This window comes from Neolamprologus brichardi, chromosome 7 (assembly GCF_056152115.1).
Source record: "Neolamprologus brichardi isolate AB-2024 chromosome 7, ASM5615211v1, whole genome shotgun sequence".
In the NCBI taxonomy this organism is placed as follows: Eukaryota; Metazoa; Chordata; class Actinopteri; order Cichliformes; family Cichlidae; genus Neolamprologus; species Neolamprologus brichardi.
This window is the reverse complement of record NC_142110.1, coordinates 62,941,732-62,962,021: the sequence shown is the minus strand read 5'-3', so window position 1 is coordinate 62,962,021 and position 20,290 is coordinate 62,941,732. Positions and strand designations below refer to the sequence as shown.

Genomic DNA, 20,290 nt, shown 5'->3' with positions numbered 1-20,290 from the left:
GAAGGGGAGTCTTGGCTGTAGTGGAAACAGAAATGCAAAACGGCTCACGTTCACTAACCCCCATCAACTCCTCCAGACCTACAAAACATTACGGTTGGCCCCCCACTTATCTGCTGTATTTAAATTCACAATTCCTTATCCAGCCTACAGTTTACAAATGAGCACAAAGCTGCACGCTTGTGTTTGGGAGAGCGCTTTGTAGATAGAGTTTACAGCCGTGTGGTCTAAACTGTTTTTATTGTAGAACTTGTTTCAAGGCTCCTACGTTTTTTTTCGAGTTTTCTTTTGGTGTTTTGAAGCCAAGATTCATTTTTCTATTTTTGAAGTTTACCATTCTCATTCTGCAGAGCAGTAATTTTAGAAATGGCTCCATGAGCTGATTTACTGATACACAGAGGTCAGCAGTTTGATTTACTCACTTCCTGTAGTGCCTGCCTGTTATTTGTTCTCATGTTTTTTTTCTCTCTTTTAATGGTTTTTCATAGCCGGTAAACATTTCTCAGTGAAGATAGTCGTTTTTCTCCCCATGTTGTCTAATTGATAACTCTTCAGTCATTTTTATTCGACAATAATTTTCATCGAATTGTGGGATCAAAGAGACAATTGTTACACACACGGTTTTGATAACTAATTGATAATGATGGATAAAGTGTTTTTACTTTCAAATAACTATTTGGAGGGAGGCAATAATGTGAGTCGATAGTGATCTGTTAGTAGTTGATTGATTGTGTTCAGTCCGGCCTGAAATGACCTGTCAGATGGAGGAAAAAAATGAGGTCACAGGTCATCAGAATCAGATCAGCGGAGCTCCTGCCCGCTGCCACTGTGGTCATCTCTCCCTGTGTCTCTGATAAAGACAAACAGTGTTTGTTTTCTGGTGGGTTTCTGCGTGTCGGAAGTGAAATCGGGCCGTCCTCCAAGAGCAACATGTGGAACTAGAAATAGAAGGTTGAGATTTGCAAGGGAGTTCTGATGGAAAGAAAACAGAAAATAGAAATGTTAAGAAAACTAAAGGGAAGCAGAATATCTCCTACTGGGCTGCAAGGAGTCTGCTATTGCTGTGCCGAGTTCAGTCAATGCTTTCAAGTAAAAGAACAGCGGTAACCTCAGTTATCAAAGTTTTGTCACAGCACGAGATACTTACAGACTATGCAGCACCAAAGAACAGTGTTAAAATGATCTATTATTACACTTGATGACTGAACTCGTACCCCCCCGTCATCGTTCGCTGTCAGCCCATTTGTTATTAAAGTGCTGGAATGTGTCTGGTACTTCATCATGGCGAGCGTCGCTGAGCGGTCACTCTGCAGCGGGAGACCTCATGACCGAGCTACGCTCTCACCCACCAACTCAAAAATGTTGCAACAAAAAACCCAGGAAAAAAAGATGCAATCCGGATAAATAGACTAAACTGTAACGAGACAAAGATGAAGATGTCAAAAGAGGCAGTGGTGATGGATTCAGAGTTGGTCTGTTGGGCAATAATCTCTAAATGTATGAAGGAATGTGTATGTAATATAACGAGCATCGTTTTCTTTTTGTTTTTAACTGCTATGCCAAGGCTGATATCGCACTGTATTTACTGCCTAAGAATATAAATCCATAGTTTAGGGATTTCAAAATGTGGACAATGAAAAAATATACCAATATCAACAAAATGAAAACTGGATTTGTATGACTAAAAAGCTGTCATAATGGCATTGTAATTTATGGTTCCCTAGGGTTAAACTAGTGGAATTTTAGACACCCTGTATCTCAGTTCAGATACATAGAGTTTGGTACCACACCTTCATGTAACACGTGGTTGCTTCTGTAAATTGTGAATTTTAACAGGGTAGTGTTTGCAAAGCTGATATCACCGTCAGGGTTTTAGTTTTGGGGTGTTTTTAGTTTTCTGTGACCTCATGATTGCCGCTTTTGGATTTTGAGATGTTGTTTTTTTTTGTTGGATTCTCCCTCAAAGCTGTGTGTACTTCCTTGTGGTTCATCTGTGGTTACCTTTTGTTAGATTATTCAGCTGTCCTTGACAGTTGACTGAGATCATCGCCTTTCCTTCTGCATTTTATGAACATTTGCAACTTGGGCTTTTCCTGTATATGTGTATTCTATCAGGCTTGACATTCCTGAAACCAGGTAAGTAGTAAGTAATGGCACCAGTTCTGAGCTGAACTTAAGATCTTAACGGCGTGTGTTTTAATGACAGATCTACTAACCAGTCACAAGTGGTGGTTGGCAGAGTGAGCTGAGTTGGAAGAAGCCATAAACTGCTAAATATCTGTAAAGTCTTTCACAGGACAGAAATCTGTTTAAATATGTATTTAGCCACAGGAAGGAAAAGAAAAATACTCCATATCCTCTGAAATCAGTTTTCAGTCTTCCCTCTGAGGTCTGAGCCAACATAGTTGATAATCCAAGTATAACCTTACAATTTACTTTATAGTTTATATTATATTAGAAAAGATCTTCGTGTGTGTGTGTGTGGGAGGGGGGGGGGGGGGGGTATGGCTGTGTATAATAGGCTCAGAGCTAAACTAGACAATTGTGGTTTGATCCATGACTCTAATGGCAAACATACAGAAAACGTGTCCTGTAGCATTAGCCACAGTTTATAATGCTAGTTTGGAATGTTGCTTTTTTCCTTTGTCCTAAAACGCTTTGTTGACCAGCCAGTGAACCCAACACACATATAAACACATGTATGCAGTCCTTCCTCTGTCTGAGATCTGTTTCAGTGTTTCTGCCAGTTTACTTGCCAAATGTATCATTGCCAGAAGGGTAATCTGTTCTGGTCTGACTCCCTATTAGCTACTTTATAGTCCCGGTTGGCTGACTGAATCTCGCTCGTTATGAGCAGGTGATAAGGACAAGATGAGGATGGAGGGCAATGCTTGATCCCTGTCACTACAGTCTGGTTAGCCCAGTGTGGAAGGGTGGGGGGTAACATTTAGTTTTCTGTGTTGAGTGTAGCACTTGCATTAATACTATAAATCTGGAGAACTTTATACATATTACAATATGCTATGTGATCAAGCACTTGGCGACAGTAGGAAGGAAAAACTCCCTTTTAACAGGAAGAAACCACAGAACCAGACTCAGGGAGTGGCAGCAATTTACCTCGACCGATTGTGACCTCTTTTTTTCACAATCAGTTATGATGTGAAACTTACTTACTACTATACCTTACAACCAAAGAAGCGAGTAACTTTTTAATATTTTATTTTTCTGAATTTTTATTTTTATTTATTTATTTTTTTTGACAAAGGGGGATTTTTTTTCTTTCTTTCTGAAGTAAAAAAAAGTTATTTTCTGAGAAATGTTCTCTCTGCTCGACATTGTTTAAAAACTCACCTGGAAACAGAATTGTGTTACGGGAGGAAAAATAAGATATCAATGAGAATGAGCGAGAGAAAGGAGACGACAGGTGTGCGCACATGAAAACTTACATTCAACAGTGTTATCATTATTAAAACATGAGAAATCTCTGGCTGCTTCATTTTCCATTTAATATAAGGTACTTCAGAGTACCTACTTTTCATTTCCTTTATAATATGTTGGATTATTGGGCAAAGAAAAGAAAAACCTGATCATCAAAACAAGCTGGCTATGAACTTTTACCAAACATTGGCACCCATGAGTCTATAATTTGTTGATATATGCATGACAACAAGCAATACAGCCCAGAAATCCTGCAAGAGGCCAGGTAGACCCCAGGCAGGCCACCAGTCCCTCCCAGAGAGCCAGAGTAACAACACAGACACCTGGGAGACCAAGGTCAAAGTTCAAATGTTCTTGCACCTTTCCCCCGCCCCCGCTTTGTGTTTCTCATTCCAACCGTGGTCTTGTTTGATGCCGTGAATCAGAGGTTACTTTGACTGTAGCACAACATCAAAACATACTCCATCAGCACCCAGCTGTTAGATCCCACTGTGGCCTTGACTGGTTTAGTTTCATTGTGTATTCTTTGTTGCATTTCACGCTCGTCTCGGTCCTTTTATCTTTCTCCCTCCTGGTTTTATGTGGTTTTCGGCACAAGCAAGAGTTATCAGTACCTGTTAAACCTGGTGAAACTAGGGAAGGGTCAAGCGTTGGCTGAAGGCACACAGGGGTTGATATCAGTCTGTTTATTTCTATTTATCTTTTTTATAGATGTGTTTTACCCATAGACTCGCCTTATCAGACATGAGTCCGTTCTGGTTTTGTGTGTTTATAAAACTGCTGTTTTTGTATTTATTTTTTCTCCATGCCAGTGCCTGCATTTCCTCTGAACGTGACCTGCGAAAAGGTCACAGATTACCTGCAGTGTTCCCTCAATTTCACCTAAAAGTGCAGCAATGGCCAAAAAACTTTAATGAGCCTGATTAATGAGCAGTTCTTTTCCGTCTGTTTTAGCATGAGACAAATTTTAGTGTCTGGTGAGTTAAATCAAAGCCATCTCAAGTGGGTCAGATGTTTGGATCTATTTTCAGATGTATATTAACTCATGTCTACAGCTACAGATTGTGTCGGTGGATTTGGCTGGATATTAAGGAGAGAGCAGTGATTTGTTGCTCTTCTATTCAATGCTGAAAATATACATACATACTGATTTGGAAGTCGTTCCCTCAGCCGTCTGCTCAGAGACAGAGATAGTATCTTTGAAGAATTGTCTGCAACAGCCAGAACATAACTTACTTTGCACAGCCTGCTAAAGCTGATAGCACGCCAACATCTGTGTGTGCGTGTGACTGTGTCTGTATATCACTACCTCTCCCTCTGTCCTCTTCTTCACATCTGCCTCAGCAAAAACATCTAAAAAGTGTTCATAGAAATCCACATTTCCACAGGAACAGCGAATACATTAATTATATCTGAACAACTTACTAATAAGTAACAATACATTGAACCATTTATGTTACTTTGAATATCTGGTCTTATAAGAGTGAGATATGTCAGTAGCGAAGTTGCCCTCATTAATATTTTTATATAATCTTTAAATCAAATTATGCGTAACACTAAGACAGCCACAGCTTGGTTTGATTTTTATTTTTATTTTTTTATGTCTTTCGGCTTCTTGTTTTGTTTTAAAGCACACATTTACATTTTTTTCTCCATTGAGGATTTTATGCTGACTGTGCATACTCTACACTCATTCAAGAGCATGAATGGTAAATACATTTTTTTAGTCTTAAAAACCAATCGACCAATTACACGTTCAGCTGTTCATGCACACATTCACTTCAGTTTTATTTGTACAGTTTTAAGTTGCCTTGAGTTGCTTTTATTGAAAAGACCCTACAATAATACAGAGAAACCCCCAAATCTCCATCAGAACCAGGCTCGGGGAGGGGCGCCCATCTGCTGTGACCCGTTGAAGGTTGAGGGGAGGAAGACGGGACAAATGGGACAAGATTAATAATAACTAATGATTGAAAGCAAAGAGGTGTATAAACACAGAGAGTGAAAAAGGTGAGTAAGGAAGAAACACTCATCATGCGAAGCCCCCAGCAGCCCAGCCCTGTTGCAGCGTAACTAAGGGATGTTTCGGGCTCACCTGAACCGCACGATCTGATATCCTCGTGTTGGTGTTGTTCCCAGATCATCATACTAAAGGTTGTTCCAGGATCAACATTGCAAGTGACCAATCAGAATGTTGTGATGTCATACTTTTGCGACTTCGGGAAAAACCGGCGTAAAACAAAAAACTGTACTTAAGCTGCGAGAAACCGCCTTTGTCCGCCGATCAACGGACCCTAACCCTAACCCTAACCCTTTAATAAACGCTAAGCAGAATTGATATTGTCCTTGCAACATTGGAATTTCATAAATGCACGAATGGGTTGGTGCGCAAAAGAATAACGTCACAATAATGTGATTGGTCACTTGCAATGTTGAACCTGGAACAACATTTTCATGATGATCTGGGAACAACACCAACACGACGATATCAGATCATCCCACCTGAACCACCCCTAACTATAAACTTTCATTGGTTCAACACTTTAGTCTGTGCTCTCTATGTTATGTGCAGATAACACACATGTATGTTCATGTACTGTATTATTTTAAACAGTCTCCCCTGCCAATTTTTTCTGTTTTAATTATAATAACCTGATATACATTACAGTGTTAGAACAGGCCAGTGTCAAGCATAACTTTAACGATTCTTGCTTCTCTGAATTCCAGCAGTTGAGTTATTTCGAGCTGCAATTCATTTTACTTTCTTCCTGTGTGTGTGTGTGTGTGTGTGTGATCACAGTTGGTTCAAGGTTTTCTAAAATATGAAAAACTGAGAGCGCAGCTACCACACTCCTAAAGCATTCTGGGACTGCACTTAATGGTTCCATATCCACCATCTGGGGCCGGGCCGTTATTTGCGCCCTGCTTTATCATTTGTAAAGTAGCCGGTGTTTATTCAAATAGCTTCAGAGAGGCAGAGACTTGAGTCTGTTCCAGGTCAGTCTGGTCCAGCACCTGTGTTTGCAGAGAGCGCCTGTCCACTGTGGCTTGTAAATTTGTGATCAGAATTGGCCAAAGAAAACATTATTTGGAGGTCAAAGGTCATGACAGTGGCATTAAGTTCACTTAAAACTATTAATTACCAGTGTCAGTTAAAAAAAAGAAAGAAAGAAAAAATCAGTCATGTTAGTCTGTGTGCGACCAGTGCGTGACCTTACCCTATCTTCTTGTGGTTCTCAAAGTTGGAAGCTGGAAGCAGTTCATGTTTAACGAGGTAACAGCACACTCACTCCGTACCCACCACCACCACCTCCGGCTCAACTGTGCCCCACCTGCAGTGGTTTTAATCTCCACTCTGAGGCTTGCCGAATACTTTCAGAGGAACTGCTCTAATCTGCAAGTTATGAAACCCCAGGAGAGTTTCAACAGAAACGCGCACACTCCAAAGCCAACTTTAACATGCAAATTGTCCAACTGCCCTGCAAAACTGTTGCTGAGTCAGTCTTTTGCATTTAGCACGTGTGACTCATCTTTCTTCATCATCTTGCCTCCCTCTTGATGATACTTCTGTTTTTCCACCGAGGAACAAAATGCAAGTTGATGAATATGTGGCGCACTCCCTGTTGTGTAACCAGCTGTGCTTTACTGTTGCTCTTTGCTCCTTTGCATGACTCTGGATGCGTCTTTAAGAGAAATCTGCTTTGTTTAGCTGGAGCACAACATGGCAGAGACTAACTTCTTCTTCCGCCTGAAGCACAAGGAGGAGTGCAATGGTTAGCCTAAGACGAACTGCATATATGTACCATTGTATCTTCTTTTGTGTGTTGCCATAATTTTCATAAAATTGCATTTTATTAATGCCGACTGGCAGAAACAAAGTCATAACGAAAAAAAATGATATCAGTTACCATATTGCTAGCCAGCTGCATGCTGCAGTGCTCATCCTTGCTCCATATCAGTAAATAGCTCAAACGGGAGGATCCAGGGTGAACGCACACAAACACACACACACACACACTCTTACTTGCAGCACGTCTGTAGGAGAGCAGGGAGGACACATTTTGGCCCCGACTAATCCAGACACAACCTGCTGAAACAAAAGAGGGCTTCATACACATAAATATCTGACACAAAGGTATAAAACACACCTGAGTAAACATGAACACACACAGATTTACACAGCTAAATGTTCTAGTTAATCCTGCATGGCATCAAAACATCATCATATTCTTTAAATAAAAGGGGAAAAACTTGAAATGAGTTCTTAATTTAAAGATGCTCCACCTTAATGCCAGTCTGCTGGGAAAACAAAGTATTCCTCGGGTCACTGGGATCTCTGTGTTTCTAGAGAAAACATTGGGGCTAAGGTTGTCGAGTTTTCATTTGAAGATAATTTGTTGTTCGTGGAGCAGGAATGTGTTCCATTGGCCGCGGGGGCCATCAATCTTTAAACCAGATTGGTCGACTGGTCAGATGCCTGAGAGCTCCTCGGGGATAAGAGGCAGCCATGTTAAAGTGGAGAGTGAAAGTGAGCGTGATTCTTTGTGTGAAGAAAGAAAAAAGAACAAACAGGAGAAGAAGAAAAAAGAGGGGACGAGGTAGAGGAGACTGACCTGAACATGTTGCCGAGACTATCCTGTAGCGCGCTGCTGGCTTCTTTCTCAGCCCGAGTCCTATCAAAGATCAGAAGGCTTATCATGATGGATCAGAGGACATTTATCAGCAAAACACAGAACAAAAGACGCAAATGTGTGTTTGTGTTCGTCACTGAAGCTGAGAGGCTCTCAGACTGTGAGAATGTTAACACCAAAGATTACAAGAAGAGTGACCTCTGATATAAAATGTCCACAAACTCACGTTGGTTTAATTTAGGGCCTTAATGGACAGCTCTGATCATTACCAGTTGATAAATAGAACACTAACGCTAAAGATGGCTTCACTCATTTAGCTGATAAGTGAAGTCAAGTCAAGTCAACTTTATTTATATAGCACATTTAAAAGACATCAAGTGTCGGCCAAAGTGCTGAACAGAGGAATAATATAATAAAAGAATTAAAATAGAAAGAAAACTTTGTAAGACATGTAATATCAGCGAGATCCAAAAGCCTTGGAAAATAAGTAGGTCTTGAGATTTGATTTAAAGATTTCCAAGGATGGAGAGAATTTTATGAAGGGGGGGAGACTATTCCAGAGTCTCGGGGCGGCAATGGAGAAAGCCCTGTCACCTCTAGATTTGAGCTGGGAGCGTGGAACTGATAAAACCATCTGACTGGAGGAGCGCAGAGATTGAGTGGGCAAGTGCAGGCTAAGAAGATCTGAAATGTAACCTGGAGCCAAACCATGGAGGGCTTTAAAAACAAATAATAAAACCTTAAAATCAATTCTATATTTAACTGGTAGCCAATGTAGTGATGCAAGTACCGGGGTAATATTCTCTCTCTTTCTAGTACCCGTCAGGAGCCTTGCGGCTGCATTTTGAACAAGTTGCAGGCGTGACAGGCTTGAGTGACAAATACCTAAATAGAGAGAGTTACAATAGTCAAGACGTGACGATATGAAAGCATGGATAACAGTTTCCAGGTCTTTAGATGACAGGATATTTTTGAGTTTAGAAACGCTCCTGAGTTGGAAAAAACTGCCACGAACAACTGAATTTATTTGCCTGTCCAGCTTGAGAGTGGAATCAAAAATGAAACCAAGATTTTTTACATGGGGATGTACATTAGCTGATAATGGGCCCAGATTGTTTCTTATGAGGCTAATAGAGTCCTGCTTACCGAAGATTATAATGTCGGTTTTGTCATGATTTAGTTTGAGAAGGTTCAGAGACATCCAGCAATGTATGTCGCTAAGACACTCTGAGACTTTCTGCAGCGTAGTATCAGCACCTGGTTTTAGAGAAAGGTAGAACTGTGTATCGTCTGCATAAGAGTGGTAAGGGATCTGGTGTTTCTGAAAAATGGAGCCTAATGGGAGCATGTATAAGGAGAATAAGACCGGGCCCAGAATAGAGCCCTGAGGTATTCCACAGGTTAGTGTAGCTGGGGAAGAGTATTTGTTACCCAGCATCACAGAATATGTTCTGCTCTCTAGGTAAGAGGCAAACCATTTTAGAGAAGAACCTTGAATGCCGACACATGTCTTTAGACGGTTCAATAGGATTGTGTGGTCGACAGTGTCAAATGCTGCGCTCAGGTCTAAAAGGATTAAAACTGTACTTTTTCCAGAATCAGCAGCTAGAAGCACATCATTGAACACCTTCAGTAGAGCAGACTCTGTGCTGTGGAAGGCCCTGAAACCAGACTGATATTTGTCCAGAATATTATGCGTGTCTAAGAATGAGGATAATTGGTGGAGGACAATCTTCTCAAGAGCCTTAGACAAAAATGGCAGCTTAGAGATTGGTCTAAAATTGCCAAGAACTGACGGATCTAAACCAGGTTTTTTTAGAAGCGGCTGGACAACAGCTTGTTTAAACAAGTCAGGAACAGTTCCATACGAGATACTGCCATTTACAATAGCAAGGATGTTGGGGCCGACTGTCTTCAGCACATCTCTGAGAAATGGTGTAGGTAACATATCCAAGGGGCACGTAGTCGGTTTCATGTGCATTATTATATCAGTGAGATGGGATAATGAAACCGGTTTAAATTCTGAAAAAAGGAACGAACATGTAGGTGGTTCAGAGGGGTCTTGGGATGGGAGCGGGATATGTGCTCGGATATCATTAATTTTTTCAGTAAAGAATTTTTGAAAATCCTCAGGCGTGTGTGGGGCAGTCTCAGATATGACTGATGTGGTGGGATGCAAGACAGAATTGATTGTATTGAATAGAGCTTTAGGATTACCAGACTTCTTGTTAATGATCATGGAGAAATAATTTGCTCTTTCTACCTTGATGGTGCGCTGATAGTTATTTAAGCAATCTCTAAACACTTGATAAGAAACGTGGAGCTTATCTTTCTTCCATTTTCGTTCTGCTTTCCTGCATTCCTGCCTGACGGCACGAGTGACCTTATTTAGCCAAGGCTGAGTTTTAAATTTTTGCCGATAAACTACAACTGACTGAAGTAAACATGCTGTAATATTAATTGCAATTAAGGGGAAATAAAGAGTGATTTATTATAGTCTTTTCAATTCTTTATGTTTGGTCTTTGAGCCAGTACAAAAGAATCTTTCTTCATCTTAAACTAAGCTGTGACAGCCGCCTTAGTTCATCCAGTGTCCGAAACAAGCTGCTTTAACTCTCCCTTAAAGACAAGAAGAGATCCCCTCTCATTTACATCACAGAGATAGAGTAAAAGAAACAATAATTAGTCTTACTCCCAAACTATGAATGTGAATTATGAATTGTTATCTCAGTTAGCAGCGGCAGCAGCATCTTCTCCTGTGTGGCTGTGTGAACACAGAGGAAGAAAGAAACAAAGAAGGAGAAACACTTTCGGGTTCAGAAGAGCTGTTGCTAGTTTGCTACCATATCTTAACATAAAGTTGCCTGACCTCCTGGTCCCGTGTCAGAATAACAAATAAGTTAAAATGTACACGATTTGCTTAAATCACCAGTTACATGTGCAACATGTTTTGAATATACACGTCTTTTATCGGGTGCCAGAATGCATGACCATATGACTCCAGTTTTAACCAAGTTACACTGGCTCCCTGTGAAATTTCGCATTGATTTTAAAATTCTTTTATTCACTTATAAAATCTTAAATAACACTGCCCCTAGCTATTTAACAGATCTTCTTCATTTGTATAATCCTATAAAAGCACTAAGATCTTCTAACCAGATGCTCTTAATGCAACCTAAGTCTAGGTTGAAAACCAGAGGCGACCGTGCCTTTGCTATTGCAGCTCCTAGACTGTGGAACAACCTCCCTATTGCCATTCGCTCTTCTGAGACTGTTCAGTCTTTTAAATCTCGTTTAAAGACCCATCTTTTTACTCTGGCTTTGATGTAAGATAGTTTGATTATCATTTGGTTGGTTTCTATGTTTGTCTCGTCTTGCGTTGTATTTGTCTTATTTTATTTTATTTTATTTTATTTTTTTAATTTGTGAAGCACTTTGATCAAAACTGTTGTTTTTAAATGTGCTATATAGATAAATTTTGATTGATTTGATTGACATGTTTTGAATATGAATGCTGCTTGCTGAAGAACAGAAATGAAAACATCAAGTGGGAACAGGTGATGCACATTTGAGCAGAAGACTCCAAACAAAAAATATGAAACTTGCCTGATATTCAACCAGAATTATGAACTCATTAAACTTTTCCCAAATAAAGACATTTCTACCATAAATCAGGGCAGAAAAGATGCAGGTCACTCCATGATACTCCAGCAGAATGCAACAAATGAAGTGTGTGACGCTCTAAATATCCTGGTGGAAGATGGATAATAATGAAAGTGTAAAAGCAGGACATGGCTAACCCTCTGCTGCTAATCACAGCATGCATTTTTCTAAAACAGACTGTTTCCCCCTCTCACCTCCTTCACCCTGAAAAGTATCTTCCCGTACTTCTACCGCTCAGCAGGATAAAACATCCTGTAGTTAAGATTAAAACTAGACTGCATTTTATTAGCTCCATTATCAGGCAGCTGAATCTTTGTGTCGCAGTGCAGTGGCTATATTGTTACGGTCCAGCCATGCATGCATACGGAGGCAGGACTCCTGCACCCAATAAACTCATCATAACTCGGATTTTTCAGCCAGTTTTCAAGTGGTTGTCGATGACGACACTGATGAAGATTGTGAATTTTCCTTTAGAAGGAAGAAATGAGACAAAGTAAATCAATGTGTTTTCTTACCTGCGTCTTATTTACAGATTCACGTATATTTTGCTTAGAGGATAATACACAGTCACACGGACTCACACTTCAATACTGAGCCATTCGTTTAATTCCCAACATGTCAGCCACAGTTTGCTCTGAAACAACATAAGCCATTATAATAAGAACAAAAACTACACACTAAACAGCGTGTAATGGTACTAATGATGTAGCGGGGGCTCGCCTTTCTTTTGGTGACAAACTTTAGGGTGGGTAATTTGGGATAAAACTCCTGGATTTGACTGTAAGTCAGTTTAATGTTCCCTAAAGTGATGGAAACATGACTCCGTGTGTGTCGGCCTGCACGTCTGGATGAGTGCACATCTACTCCTCTTTCCAAGACTCTTGTTGACGGCTGAACAAAGTAGTCTGACGCGCCGAATTCTCCTCATGACAAGCACTTTTAACACCGCGCACCTCCTGCCTCCCTCATCCTCTCCTCCTGCTAACCTCCCTCCCTCTCTCTCTCTCTCTCTCTCTGTTCCTTGTGGAGTTGAAGAGTTGAATCGTGGGTCAGCAGTTCTCTTGCGCAGAGAGCCAGACTAGATTTCCAGATGGTGAAGTCACCATCTATCTCTCCTCATCAGCTTAACACAGATACATCCAAACTCATACAGCAGGCAGCCACATTTAACCAGTGCGCAGAGAGTAAACAACAACACACTGCTGCTGTCCAACCATGTCTGTTTACTGTGATGTACAGAGTGTTAAGCAAATTGAGACATGTCAGTGCTATAATTGGTTCCAGAGGAGGAGCGTGATGGGAAGAAAAGTGCTGAGTGGACACTTCCGTTAAGAGGGGGAAAACCCACTTTAACTGTGATACTTTAAAGCTTCAAACTGTGTGTGTGTGTGTGTGTTTGGGTCCACTGGTGGCAGTTTGCCAGCATCTCCGGCCTGCAGAACATCCATTTGTCTTCAAAGAGAAGAGCAAGCAGACTAAAGAAAACACAAATACATCTCAAAATCAAGACATCATTTTAAAAGTTGGACGTCTTGTTTGAGAAACAAGGTGTCTTAATAAATGCTGAAGACTAAATGCGTGCAGCTGTTTGGCACCCAAACATCAGCTTCCAGTGGCTTTGGGAACTTTGTTTTCACTTCTTTTCTCGTGTTTGTGTCCAGATGTGGTCCGTTTTACGCGAGGATGATGAGGAGGGAAAAAATGTCTAAGTTCTGGAGAAGCCTGTTAAAAATAAACAGAAACTTACCGAAACTGGTGTCTGGTACTGTGTGTCCGTGTATGAGCATGTTGTCATGACAACAAGACAGCTGGCAACACCAGGAGCATCAGTCAGAGTGAGATAACCATAAATAGGCGGCGGTATCGCCGAAGACAGCACAGGGGGAATCTTAGATTTTAATGCATGTTTGGAATATGTGAACACTGGAGCTGAGAGGAGGCAGCGGTACTATGACGTGACTCTTTTCATGTTGGCTCCAGACTTTCTTAGTCTGGACCAGGCAAAAAGGTCAGCACGCTGAATGATTTCAAGCTTTACAGTCAAATAAAAACAACGCTGATGACGATTTTTATAAATATATTTAAAATAGCTGTTTGATTTACATGAAGCATGTCGGTCACATTATTTAGATGGAGAGGATGGAAGGAGACTTCAGAGATCTTTTTAACGGAGTGTTCGGTTAAATCCATCAGCACGAAGATGGATTGAATGGATGAATTTCTATCTTACACTGTTATGCAAATTCAGTCGTCCGGCTGAGTTGAGTTCCTGAAAGCTGCAGCCGAATAAGCAGGGGACTATTAAGTGTGCCAGCAGGGCCGGAACCAAGAGGTGGCCACTGCTCTCACCACCGTTTGGTCACCTCCCAAACAGGAGTTAGTCTCCTTAGAGTTATATATTAATATGTACAACTTTACAGAATTAAGCGGCATGTGTACACGCTTCCTGCTATGGATCGATGTCCCCTTAATAACAGCTGAATTTCTTTATCAGATATTCATCCAAATACTGGAGATAAGGGTATGAAGTTTTGATTGACAGGCATAAAGGCTTCGATTATAGACATAAGTATTGCTGTTATTCCCTAACTGCCAGTTTCAAATTTAGCAAATATGCTCCGGTCTTAGTCAGCAATTAAAAAAAAGAAAGAATAAACACTCCAACTTTGCGACAGTGATGCAAAGAATAACCAAATAAATGGACTGTGCTGCAAACAGTGCAGAAAACAAACATTAACATTAGTTTCTGTTTAACAATTTGGTTTCAATCTTCCACGGCATGTCTTAATCCTGTTTTCCTTCTCTCACCCCAACCGGTCGCAGCAGATGGCCCCGCCCCTCCCTGAGCCTGGTTCTGCCGGAGGTTTCTTCTTGTTAAAAGGGAGTTTTTCCTTCCCACTGTCGCCAAAGTGCTTGCTCATAGGGGGTCATATGATTGTTTTTCTCTGTATGTGTTATTGTAGGGTCTACCTTACAATATAAAGCCCCTTGAGGTGACTGTTGTTGTGATTTGGCGCTGTATAAATAAAATTAAATTGAACTGAACTGAATTGAATTTCAGGTTGTTTACACCTATAAAAATTTCGTAGCTTTGCCAATAAGTGAGTCCTCAAACCATGGCAACAATGTGAAACTCAATTTTCAATTAAATCCAGTTAGTGCCAAATCACAACAAAAGTCACTTCAGTGCACTTTATATTGTAAGGTAAAGACCCTACAGTAATACACAGAAGACCCAAGCAGTTTGACAACCCCCTACGAACAACCGCTTGGTGATAGTGGGAAGGAAAAACTCCCTTTAAACAGGAAGAAACTTCCAGCAGAACCAGGCTCAGGGAGGGGCGGGGCCATCTGCCGTGACCGGCTGGAGGTGCAGAGAAAACGTTCCATAGCTATTCATTTCATCTGCTCCTTTCATTGATCCACAGGTCTTATGGTTGTGTCTCTTCACTGGAAGCTTCAGTCAACAGCCACTTTATTAGGTACATCTCTGCAACCTGTGCAGTCCAATACTTTTCCAAAATCCTGCGTTTTCAGTCTCTATTGACAATTTTGGTCAGAAAGTTGATTTTTTATGGAATAATAGTTGGTGGTACTGATGCTGAAAAGAGATATTGTATCCACTCCATTATCATACATAATTTTTGTTTTTATCTTAAAATTATAAAAGTAAAATATACGTAGTTGCAATGTTCTTAATCTTCTCACATTTCACATTGAATACACTGGCCCAGTAGATATATTTTATCACAATAATTAGCAGAGGTGTAGAGCTATTAGAGTAGCTTTGCATGATTCACACTTTAAAATAATCCTTATTTATCTTATACTGGGCATTGGGGTAGGATTTCAGTTAATCCACTATCTGAAACAAAGACTACCACTCAAGCCGGTGTCTTCAGATTGGCTGTCTCTAGCAAGCAAATTATTTTAACAGCAGATGGGCAGAGCTTCTGGAGCTGTGCCTGAGATGACAATACATCTGCTCTTACAGGAACCGTAGAGAGCCAGGATTTCTGTTCCAATTTGGAGCAATCAGAAGTTGCAGGTTATTTGTGCAAGTAACAGATTACTTACACGTGCAATGACATAATTTGACATTTGGACATGTTTAATACGAGCGTCCTGGAATCTAAGACACACATATGACAGAAAATTGTTTATCTGTGTGAGCAAGCTGACTTACTCAACAGTGTTGTGTCACCCTGACCTCAGTTAAGGAACATATAAGGCATGTCAGTTATAGTCAAGACATTTCAAAATATACACTACATACTGATTTTTCTGCACTTAATCCCATGTAGGGTGGAGCTAGCATAGGGAAGCGCTGTCTTTGTGAATGACTTTTTCTGTTGCAGTGTGGAGGCACTTCATCACAGTCGTCCTCCTCTCTCTCCCCCTCTGTGTCTTTGTGTCATCCAAAATTATAGCCACAGGGTCATAAACTGGTCTTGAGCTTGTTTCTTGTGGCTCAGCGCACTCTGTAACATGCGGAAGTTGGCGTGGCTGAAATGTGGGAGGCGGGAGAAGAAAAGAGTTTCTCTCCTGGAAATAGCAGTGTAAACGGCCAAGAGTAGTTTTCGATTGGTGATGTAGGCATTAAGAGCTAAATTAACAAATACGTGGTGACAGAGGTGCGTCTAGAGGGAGGGCCTTGGGTGTCACTGGCTCCCACCCAAAACAAAAGCCCACTCCACAAACAGTGACGTTGAAGTGGAATGGAGGATGGATAGGCCCATAGTGGAAATGTAATTTATTACATTCACTTTAAATACTTTACTAAGGTACAAATTTGATCACACCTGTGTGTTTTTTAGTATTTTCTTCTTCCTGCTTCTACTTCAAAATGTATCATTTGTCCTCCATATTATTTATTTTATGCTAGGTTTTTTAATCATTTTACATACTTTATTTAGATATTTTGTTGCAGTCAACTCATCCTGTTGACTGTACTTTGGTGTTTTTCTTTCTTGTCATTACAATTTTGAATTTGTCAGTGAATTTGTTCATAATGAGTATAATAATACATAACTGATTAGATTTTTGCTTTGATTTTATTAGTGCTTTTCAAAAATATGTTTTGTAGCTTTAAGGTTTCCCTGTCAAAAGTACCCAAATTCATCTATGCAGCAATTTACGCAGTTGATATTAATGTTAAGTACTATACAGCATCAAGAGGAGTAGTTGTACTCTAGTCAGTCATTTTAATTAAAATAGACTCCATTGCCGGCCCCACCAACTCTACCCGGCACAGCTGGGGCATGCCCTGGTCATGTCACACATGGAAAAAGAGAGTTGGTACTGCTACACTGCAAGGCCCAGTCCAGGCGGCAGTGACCCTGCTGGGAGTGATGCATGTGCTGATGTTGCTGTCCAATTCTCAGCTGGAAGCTTTACATCATAAAGGTGTTACCTTTGGTCCTGAAACACAGACAGCAACTGTCACATACCAGCTTGCCCTGAACATAGCATGAGGGAAACTGTGTGCTCTGCCTGCCTGTAGCATGTCTTTAGCTTCACTGGTTTTTAGTTGAGAGTCAAAGTTTGGTACTTGTTGCCAACAAAATGTCAGACTGGTCTCCATCAGTGCTAACCTTTGTAACCTTTGCTCTGTTCATAACTTTTGATGGGCTGAATTTCGTAGCATATCCAAGAGGCGTAGGGTGTCAGATTCAGTGGACTCATCTCTGCTCTTTGCAGATGATGTGATTCTCTTAGGTGTATCAGGTGGTGACCTCCACTTAGGCTACGTCCACACTAAACGAAAACGCATCGTTTTCTCTCCTTTTGGGCCTCCCGTTCACACTGAGACGATGTTTTCGCTGATGGAAAACGCAGCGTTTTGAAAACGCTCCCGAAAACGCATACATTTGAAAATGGTGCTCGCGTCGCAGTGAACAGGAGCCCCTTTTTGAAAACTATGACACATTTTAGTCATGTGATGCAGTCAAGTGACCAATTAAACTTATATACAAGGGCAGTTGTTTTGTTTGCTCTCAGTTTTGACAGCCCTATTAAAGATTGATATCAGTCTGTACATGCTTCAGATAGCTTTTCTTCAAATTCTTTCATTCTCACTCGCTTTTGCAACTTTGTACTTTTGTGTTACTCGCAGCAACAACTCCACCTCAGTGTTAGTCCATTTAAAAAAACTCGGTGCTTTTCCTCGACATTTTGTTGCGACATTTCAAAGAGCTGGAAAGTAAAGAAGCGGCAGACAGAAATGAGGCAGGTCGAATAGTCTTCCGTTTCATGCATGTGCTGTACTGGAACGTAAGCGTTTTCGGCTGTTTCAATGTGGACGCACAATTCTGTAAAAAACGACTGAAGTTGATAGTGTGGACACGGAGCGTTTTCAAATCTATCCGGTCTAGTGTGGATGTAGCCTTACACTCAGGTGGTTTGCAGGTAAGTATGAAGAACTAGGATGGAATTAACACCTCCAGGTCTGAGGAAGCCGTTCCCAGCTGGAAAAGGGTGGAGTGCCTACTCTGGGTCAGGGATGAGTTGCTGTTGATCTCAAGATCTCAAGGTCTTGTTCACGAGTGAGAACAGGGTGGGAGAATGACAGAAAGATCTTGTACAGGTGTGTTGTGAACAGAGAGCTTAAGATAAAAGCTAAGCTATTGAACTACAAGGATCAAATCTACATTCCTAGCCTCACCTGTGGTCATGAGTGACTGAATAAATAAGACTGTGTTTATTAGTGGTTGAAATGAGTTTCCTCTGAAAGGTGTCTGGGCTCAGACCTAGAGGTAGGGTGCAAAGCTTGGTGCTTAATGCTCAGTGTAGAGCTACTCCTCCTCTTCATTTAAAGGAGCAACCTGAGGTGGTTTGGATGCCTCGTGGATGCCTAATAGGTCAGGTCCTGTCTGATGTTTATAAATATAATAAAAAACAGCAGGCATAATATTTATATTGAAATGAGTGAAACCTCAGTGATACCAGAATCAAAGGACGGTAAATAAGCTGTTAAGTAATAATGTGAAAATTAAAAAAAAGTGTGTGCAATAATTTTTTAACGTTGTCTTGATATTACTATAATAATAGTTTTTATTATTCTCTACAATTTCATTAATCACACAACTAATTTTTTCTTCTGTTTTTTTTTTATTTTTATTTTATTTCTGCTGACAGTAATTTATTCTCGGGGTCCCCAGATACTTCAGTTGGTAGTCTCTGATATGTAAATATGTCAGTATTAACATTCTTTTTAGGATTATGATTTTTTGTCATAGTCCTCAATATTATCATTATGAGTTTAAAAAAAAAAATCTAAAAACTTCCCACTTACTACTGAACAATGTTTAAATTCTTGTGCACCCACACATTTGATACCACCTGTAAGAGAGCACAGGGCTGCACACGAGCGAGAAAATCAAGCCTAGTTGTGTTTTTTTCCACTGTGGAAGAAAATACACTCTGTTCCTGGTTCCCCACAGTGTCCTGAGCCACTTGATTCTTTAAAGAAAATGCTAACAACGCCCCTGCACAGTTAGTTGTGATGTTAGATTTCTTTTTTTTGTTTGTTTTTTATGCAGTTGAGCAATAACGAATTAATTTGAAAACCAAACCACTTGAAGGAAGTCGTATTAATGGCTAATAACCGGATTAATAACCGGAAATAGGTGCATTTTAAAAGGTTTTGACGCAGGAAAAATACATTACCGGCATTTTAATTTTAATTATTTATTTTTTTCCTTAAGTTTTCTTTCCTTTCTTTTTTTTCCTTTCTCACTTTTGTTAGTCTATCAGGACGTCAGACACGGTTAGCGCTGTGTTCTCGGCGTTTTGACGCAGGTGGAAAAGACGCAAATTTGCATTACGGGAAAGGCCGTTGTTCTCCCTTCAGCCACGGCAACCAGCACGCGCAAGCGTGGAGAGTTGAAGATAAATGGACTTTTCACGCACACTTTGGGAACTCTCATCGCATTATTCCCAAAGCAGGAAACTGATAACCAGAATGTTAGCAGTAAGGTGAGCCGTTAAAATGTGTTTTCGTTGTATGGACGAAACATTAAATTTTAAACCTCCGGCACGCGCGTCTCCGTTCATTTAATTTTGTATTTATTCATTTCTCAGTGATGATTTCCCTTTTTCTGGCCTTTCGGCTGAAAACCTGAGGCGTCACAGTTCTTATTATTTTAGTGTTCGTGTGATTTTAATATGTCGACAGCTTTTCAACGAATACAATTAAGAAAACAGAGCAAATAAAATAGGAAAACGCAGATAAATACAGCAGCGGGCCTTAAAAGCTGCAGTCAGACATGATTTATTGGCACGCGGGGCGTTCGTGCGCAACTGTTTAAATTAGACCGTAACCCCGCCCCGGTTTGTACTTAAACGCAACAAAAAAAAATTAGATAAATTAGATGTTATAATAATTTAATATTGTCTAATAATTTTAATCCGTGTAAAATGCTGCATTTATTTTCAGTCTGGAGGAGGAGGGTTGATTCGTTTCTATTTAAAGCGGACTCCGGGCCTCCTTTGTCACAGGTGAGTTTATTCTTTGCGAAATATTTAAGTCGTCTTCAGAATAAAATGCATTTTAATGCTGC

At 40.4% G+C, this 20,290-nt stretch overlaps 1 protein-coding gene across 1 annotated transcript in view; it reads left to right on the top strand.

Annotated features, from left to right (window-relative positions):
* The window catches only part of ccdc73 (coiled-coil domain containing 73), a 70,494-nt gene that overhangs the window by 45,624 nt on the left and 4,580 nt on the right, over positions 1-20,290 (top strand). The gene's annotated exons all lie outside the window — the stretch shown is intronic.